Here is a 7,072-nt window from a genome sequence, read left to right on the forward strand (position 1 = left end):
CGGTGGCCGAGCTGATTTGGATGATCTGCCCCTCCAGAGGAAGGCAGGTTCTCACTGGGGGCACTGCAGGGGACGCCCGAGGGGCCCGGGCACACAGGGGCGGCCCTGAAGACAGACTGCCAGGGTTCTAGGTTTTCGTGTGGGGCTGGTCCGTCCTGCTCAGGGTCTGTGAAGAGAGCATAGGAATGTCAGGGTCTCACGCGTCGAGTAGGTGACAGCCGGTTCCCTTAAAGAGCGGGACCAGAGGCCATGGGGAGCACAGAGCGGAGGGGGAGGTGACATCGAGGGAGTGGCATTTGTGCGGATCTTGGAGGCGTAAAGCGTTTGCTTGGGGAAGTGGGGGAAGCAGGACAGGCGTCCCACGCAAAGGCGCGCCCCGCACAGTGCACCGGGGTTTCCTCAGGGAATGCGTCTGATGGGAACGGCGCGGGGAGGCCTGATGCCGGGGTCCTGAGGACAGAGGTCCAAGGGAAAGGGGACAGACTGTGGCGAACTTTAACCGTGGGATTAAGGAAGTTCTGCTCTGTGAGTGGGGGTGGCCTCCGGTCTTCCACCACGTCTCTCCCGGAGAAAGGAGCCAAGGCTCTGAGAACCAGGCTGAGGGCGAGGATGGACGCTTGACGTCCACCCGTCCGTGCTCCATTCGGCACAGTGGTCTCTGAGGACTCTCCTGGGTGTGCCGAAAGCTGGTGGCTTGGCCGAGGGTGGCTTGCCGCACGGGCCTGGGCACACAGGAGCAGTTGAGAAGCTCGGAGCGGAACCGCTGATCCCCAGAGTCCACTGAGGGCTTTGCATGTTTAGTGACCGATCAGAGAACATGTGCGTCTCTGCATTCCCTCCATCCTAGCTGGGACTCGGGGACCCTTGGGAGGAGGTGAAGGGAACAGCGGGAGACAACTAACCTAGTCGAATCCTGATAAGAAGACATGTCCCCTGGGGACCCTCAGTTTCGTGCTGGAGAATGGCGTGCTTGGGAGGAAGTCGGTGTGGAAAATGGAATGCCTGCAGGAATGAGGGAAGAGGACGGTCACTGGAGATGAAAGATGTTAACGGCTGCTGGTCTGGCCAGGGACCTGGCAGGAAGGAAGCTTGCATGTGATTTAGCGGGACCAGGGACGGGCCCTGAGGTAAACCGAGACTCTTCAGGACAGGAAGTGTGTGCCAGCAGCTCTCATGTTTCCTGTCCTAACATTTTTTTTCAAGAATTCTCCTGTGTAGGTTCATCCAGTGTCCTTCATCAGTTTTTTCGTAATGAGCCAGACGGGATCCCGGGGGCGTGCAGACTCGTAGCAGTTGGGGGAGGGGCGTCACCTGCAGAGCACGTTCCCTCCAGAACCGCTGGAAGGAGAGTCGTCCTCAGTGTCAGGACAGCTGTTAATACACAGGGCGGAGACGCCGACAGGTGCTGTCGAGGGCGGGCAGCGGGGCCAGCTGGGGCAGACCGTGCTGAGGCGGCGATGTTGGAGCTGCCTTACGGCCTACGTAATTGAGGAACCAGTGAATCGAGAGAAGTTTATGTTAACGGCCTTTGGAAAGTTCCTGAAGAGTTCAGACTGAATCCGTGCCTACAGCGCCTGGGTCCTGCCAGTGGGCCTGTGCCAGCCGTCTTGACTTAGTGTTTCTCTGCAGCCCTCGAGAGGACCCTGGCTTGGCTCGGCCTCAGTCTGTCCTGATGCAAACCTGTTTCATGGTGTCCTGAGGAAGAGGAGGCATCACGAGGGAACCCAGAGGCCAGGTAGCTAGAGGCGTCAGAAATGTGTAAGTCACCAAGGGACCGAGAACAGCCATACGAGAGGAATAAGTGGGATGGAAAGTCAAGAAAAAGGTTATTTTTTCGTTATTGTTTTTAGTTTTCAAACTCAGCCTAGGTGGGATAGTCTACCTACAGCAGTACAATTCGCCAGTTTTAAGCATGCAGTTCAGTGAGTGTCGTCAGATGTACCCGTCATGTAACCCTCACGACCATCATCACGTGGGAGTCCCATCACCTCGGAAAGTTCCTTTGAGCCCCTGTGAGGTCAGCGCCCCCACTCCCGGCCCCTGGCAGTCACTGCTCTGCCTTCTGTCTCTATGATTTTGCCTCTGTCAGAACTTCAGACGCATGGGATCACATGGCGTGTGGCCTTTTGAGTCTGGCTGCTTTTAACTTAGCAGAGTGCCGTTGAGAGCCAATGAGAGCCACCCATTGGGGCTGCCTGCACCCTGAGACCCCTCGTTCTCATTCCTCAGTAATACCGTGTCGAACAGACACACTGCAGTTATAGTTATCAGGTCACCAGTCGACGGCATTTGGATTCTTTCCAGTTTGGGGGTATTATGCATAAGGCTGATAGTCTTCGTGTCGACCTGTGCTTTATTTTTCGTCTTAGGTAAGTACCTGGATGTGAGATTGCTGGGCCATTTGCTGAGTCTGCGTTTAACTTGATAAGGAGCTGCCGTTCCGTTTTCTGACGTGGTCGTCCTGGTTTTCATTTCCCCTGGCAGAATGTGAGAGTTCCGGTTCCTTCCGCAACACGTGGCATCATCAGCCATTCCAGCCATTGAGTGTGCGGTCGAATCTCATTGCAGTGCTAGTGCGCACTTCCCTGACTGCTAGTCACATTCAGCGCCTTCTCATTTCTTTACTGGCCATTGTATAACTTCTTCAATCTGTACGTCTGTACTTATACCATGAGCCGGGAGCTGGGGTAATTCATTCTTACAGAAAAATGGAAAGATCCATAGCTTGCAGTTTGCTTTAAAAATTTCTGTGGAGTTTTAGAGAGATGACCTCACATCACCTTGTGAGTGTGGAATGATGTGCTGGTTTGCGTGTTCGCGGCTGTGGGTGGTTCTAGTTGGATCACCCTTCCCAGTTTACGGAGGCGAAGGGACTTGCCCAGGGTCAGGAAGGGAATTAGGCGCAGGGCTGATGCGGGGGCCTAATCTCTATATTGCATAATCTCTATATTGGTTTTATCGTTAGTATTTCCAACAACTCTTTGAAAGTTTCAAAAGCCAAGATTTACACTGTAATGTTTGCATCTCCCAGCAGTGTAGTGACGTCCCCCCACAAAACATGTAGAGTTCTTGATAAGAATGAACTGTGGGGGTGCAAGTTCGTCGTGTGTGTGTGTGTGTGTGTGTGCGTGCGTGCACGCGCATTGAGGGTGCATGAGTGTCTCATGAAGACTGTTAGACACTGAGTTGCTCCAGGGATGTTGCGCCAAAGGCAGGTCGTTCTCAGTCCCCCAGTTTGATGAAGTGACACGTGTAGACCTGAGCTCATCGAATGACCAGTGCAGACCTGCAGCCTTCCTCATCGCGACACGTTCGCAGGTTCAGACACGGTCACAGAGGTGGCAGGAGAGGAGCTGTTCTGGGGTCCCCTGAAAAGAAAGTTATCCTGGCAGCGCAATTAATTCATTTAATGGTTATTTTGGAGAGCCTACTGAGTGCTAAGCATGGTTCTTGGTGACCAAGACAGAAAAAAACCTGGCATATCCATGTGGGCACCAAGATGTTGTTAAAAGTTGGCGCTGTGCACATGTGTGTGCACGTGCCTTCAGTTAAATGTCAGGCAAAGCAGCAGTCAGTTGCGCAAAAAGAAATTCATGTGGAGCACATCACGCCACATGGGCTCAGCAGTCATAAGTTTTGCGTGCCTGTCTAACATATTCGAGAGGGCTGCAGGAAGATACTAGATGGTGTTAGTGGTTAGTGGTTAGAGCTGAGGAAAATTTCTCACTATTTCAAAGCTTTGGAATTAGCTTGAAGAAAGAATATCTTGGGCTGTTTTGAAACAGTGTGTCTGTGACCATCTGTTTCTATTTATATGTGCAAATTAGAATTTTCTTCCTGTTGTGTAACTAAGTGCTGAAGGGAAACCACAGGCCAGTGGCATCTACACAGCCAATCTCGGGTGAATGAGAGCGGCCTCATGGTTTCATTGATTCGTTTCATAGGATGTGATGCTACATATCGGAACAATTTGTATTCTAGTAAGATACCTTTTAAATGCGTTTCATACAGAGGAATTGTGTCCTGTCCGTTCTTAGTTCTCGACCTGTCCACCTGGCCCATCCGCTCCAGCCAGCCCAGCCCTGCCTGCCGGACCTCTCTGCCTGGAGCGCCTGTGCCCCGCTGACGACCTGTCACTTGCTTCAGGATGTGACTGTTTACCTGTTGAAGGAAATGCTTCCCTGCCAGAGCTTGTGGCCGACTTCTTTGCTGTAAAGTAAAGAGCCGAGGAGCATGCGTCCTTCCTTCCAGGTTTGCGGAGCAGGTGCAGGTGGCGGGTGCTGGACCGGGTGCTGGAGATTCAGAGGCAAGGAGTGCTGGGTCCCCATCCTAAATGGGCTGATAGTCTTGTCTTTTATTCCTGGGGTTCAGTTTCTGAGACGTCTCAGTTGCCTTGGGAAATTGTAAGTGTGAAAGCAGGAACTATTTTCACAGACGGGTGTGACCAAGCCAGCCGTACTGTCTGTAAAGGCGCTTTGTGTTGAAAGCGCTGTGCAGATGTGAGAGATTCTTGTGACCGCCACCCCCGCTACCACTGCCGATATTACCGTTTGTACCTCGACCTTCCTGTACGTTACACTGACATACACATTACATTTCTTCTTATCTGTTTTGAGAAATCCAAGCCAGGGAAATGCGGTGGAATTTTTAGTTAAAATTACTTTCTGCCATTACCAAATACTTGTTTTTGTGTTTGGAATAGGATTATAGCTCCTTGTTCACGGTTTTACTAGCGCGTCATTCATGGATTTTGTTGAGACTTCCACGCAGGGTTCTTAGTTTCCTCTGGCAAATTAATTCGTTGCATCACATAGATTTGTATGTAATCGTAATCCATCCTTGGGAAGATCGCTGAAGTACAAAGTGTCTTAAAGACCAGGCTTCACAGAATGATGCATCTGGAACCTCAGGGGAGAAGTGACTTACCGAGGACCACGGTGCGGGCAGGTGACAAGGCCCGGGTGGCGCCCTTTCTCCCGCCACGCACTCATCCTCATTGTGCACAGCCCCCCGTCTTCAGTCGCTGGGCGGACAGAAACCGCCCCCCGGGTTCCTGGGCCGCGTGGTCTGACCTCGCAGAACCTGCAGAGCTGCCTTCTCTCCTGAGGGCTGGTGCAGCTTCCTGCGTTTCTCGAGGAATAGTAAATAACGGTATGTTTGCTTTTTTGAGAAGTAGTGAGTACTGTGCATATTAGCTTCAAAGCAGATAGCTTCTGGTCAGAGAAACAGAATATCTCTATTTTTATGTCTTAGATTTATCTTTGTCTCCCTTGCCTACTCTTCACCCTTCAAACTAAACAAACGGCTCCATTAAATGCAGAATCTGGCTTAGGACTCGGCACTGGGGGTTTTCCAGCGACCACAGCCTGTCTGGCTGCAGGCTGGCGATGTGTCCTGTGGGAGGGACACTTCCGCAGGCCGCTGTGTCACTGGTGGGACAGGGATGAGGACCAGGGCCCGGGTCTGACTGTCCGGGCGGCGATGTGGGCGGGAGGTCAGCCTCGTCCCCTCAGTTGTGGTGGCCCAGGGAACCCGTTCTCTTGCTCTCCGTCTTGTTTTATTAGCTGGGATTTTGAAACTTCTTTTCTTTGGATGGAGAACAGACAAAGAAAGTAAAACCAAATGGTCTGAGGCCCTTCCTCAGGGAGAAATGCTCACATCCCCAAATGCTGAAAATAAACAGCCTTTAATGGCCCTCAGAAGCCAGGGAAGTTCCAAGCCGCCTCAGCCAAGAGCCGGCCTTGCCTCGTGCTGAGCGTCCGGCCCTTGTCGCTGTCCCTCAGTGGCAGGGACCCTGCCCTGCCTTTGCCCCTCCCCACCCACTTCCGGCCTCACCCCCACTGCTCTGTCTGGCCCAGTGACCTGCTCTTCCTGCCAGGCTGTCTGGATGCTCTGCCCCGTCAGAAGTCACTCCTCTGAAATGCCACCTTTTCTTTCTGGCCCCCGCTGGCTTGGCCTTTGCAGTGTTTCTGTTCAGTGCCATGGCCTCACCTCACCGTCTTTCACCTTTCCGAGGTACGTGGGTGTCATCTGGGGTGCTGTTCAGTGGGAAAAGAAGGCCCGAGGCCGTGTGTCCGCATCTCCTGATGGGTCCTCATCTCTGGTCCCCGCTCCGCCCCTGGCTGGCTCTCAGGCCTCTGCTCCACGGCCGGCCCACCTGTCAGATTTGGCCCCCTTTGTGGACTCTCGTCCTCTGGTGCAGTGGAATCCAGTCTTCTGTGTGCGTTTTTGGCGAAGCTGTCTTTCCGCAAGCGAACGCTTCTGATGCCAGGCGTATAAACTGGCCCTGCGGTGTTTGGGGTGCCGAACTCCACACTTCTTCTCAGCTGTCGTGTCCTGGCCCCCGAAGGGGTTCGCGTGGTCCTCGAGGTAAACAGCAATGTGGAACCCCAGTTCTCAGATACACGAGGAGCTGGGCACACGTGTCAGCCTGTCCCCTGCTCCCCTGGCCTGAGGACTCCTGTGGTCCAGGGGGGCTGGTGTGGGCGCCCCGTAGGGGCCCCGCGGACCTCTCACGGTGCGTGCAGCGGGGAGCCAGAGCGGAGGTCAATGAAGCAGCAGCTGCCCAGGTCCTCAGCAGGCCGGTCTCTGTCCCCGTCAGTCAGCAGTCACTTTACTTAATTGCTCCGCCGCGCCGTCTGTTGGGGTGGTCGGAGCGGGTATCCTCACACCAGCGGATACTTTCCACCTGCCGCGGCTGTGCTCATTCATATCATGCACCCCAGTTGGGGTGGCGGAGCCAGTGTGCTAAGGGGGTGAGGCGCGGGACAGACCACAGAATGGGTGTGAGTGATGGAGTCTCCAGGCAGACCCCCAGGACCTCCAGAAGCGGAGCCCTGCTTCGCGCGCCGTGTCAGCCTGCGGGGCTCGGAGAGAACATGTCCTGTCCCCTGTTTATGTTACTGAAATGGAGTTCATGTGGCCTGATCCTTGTTTCCTGGGGAAATCGGCCTGGCTTGTGATTCCATTGTCTTCTGGGACTGAGACAGATGTGGAAGGCTGACCTCACTCCCGACTGAAGGTCGCCTTCCCAGCCTCTGCCGCTGCTTCTGGCGCCCCCGGCCTCCGAGCC

This window comes from Pteropus alecto, unplaced genomic scaffold, assembly GCF_000325575.1.
Source record: "Pteropus alecto unplaced genomic scaffold, ASM32557v1 scaffold61, whole genome shotgun sequence".
NCBI classification, from domain to species: domain Eukaryota; kingdom Metazoa; phylum Chordata; class Mammalia; order Chiroptera; family Pteropodidae; genus Pteropus; species Pteropus alecto.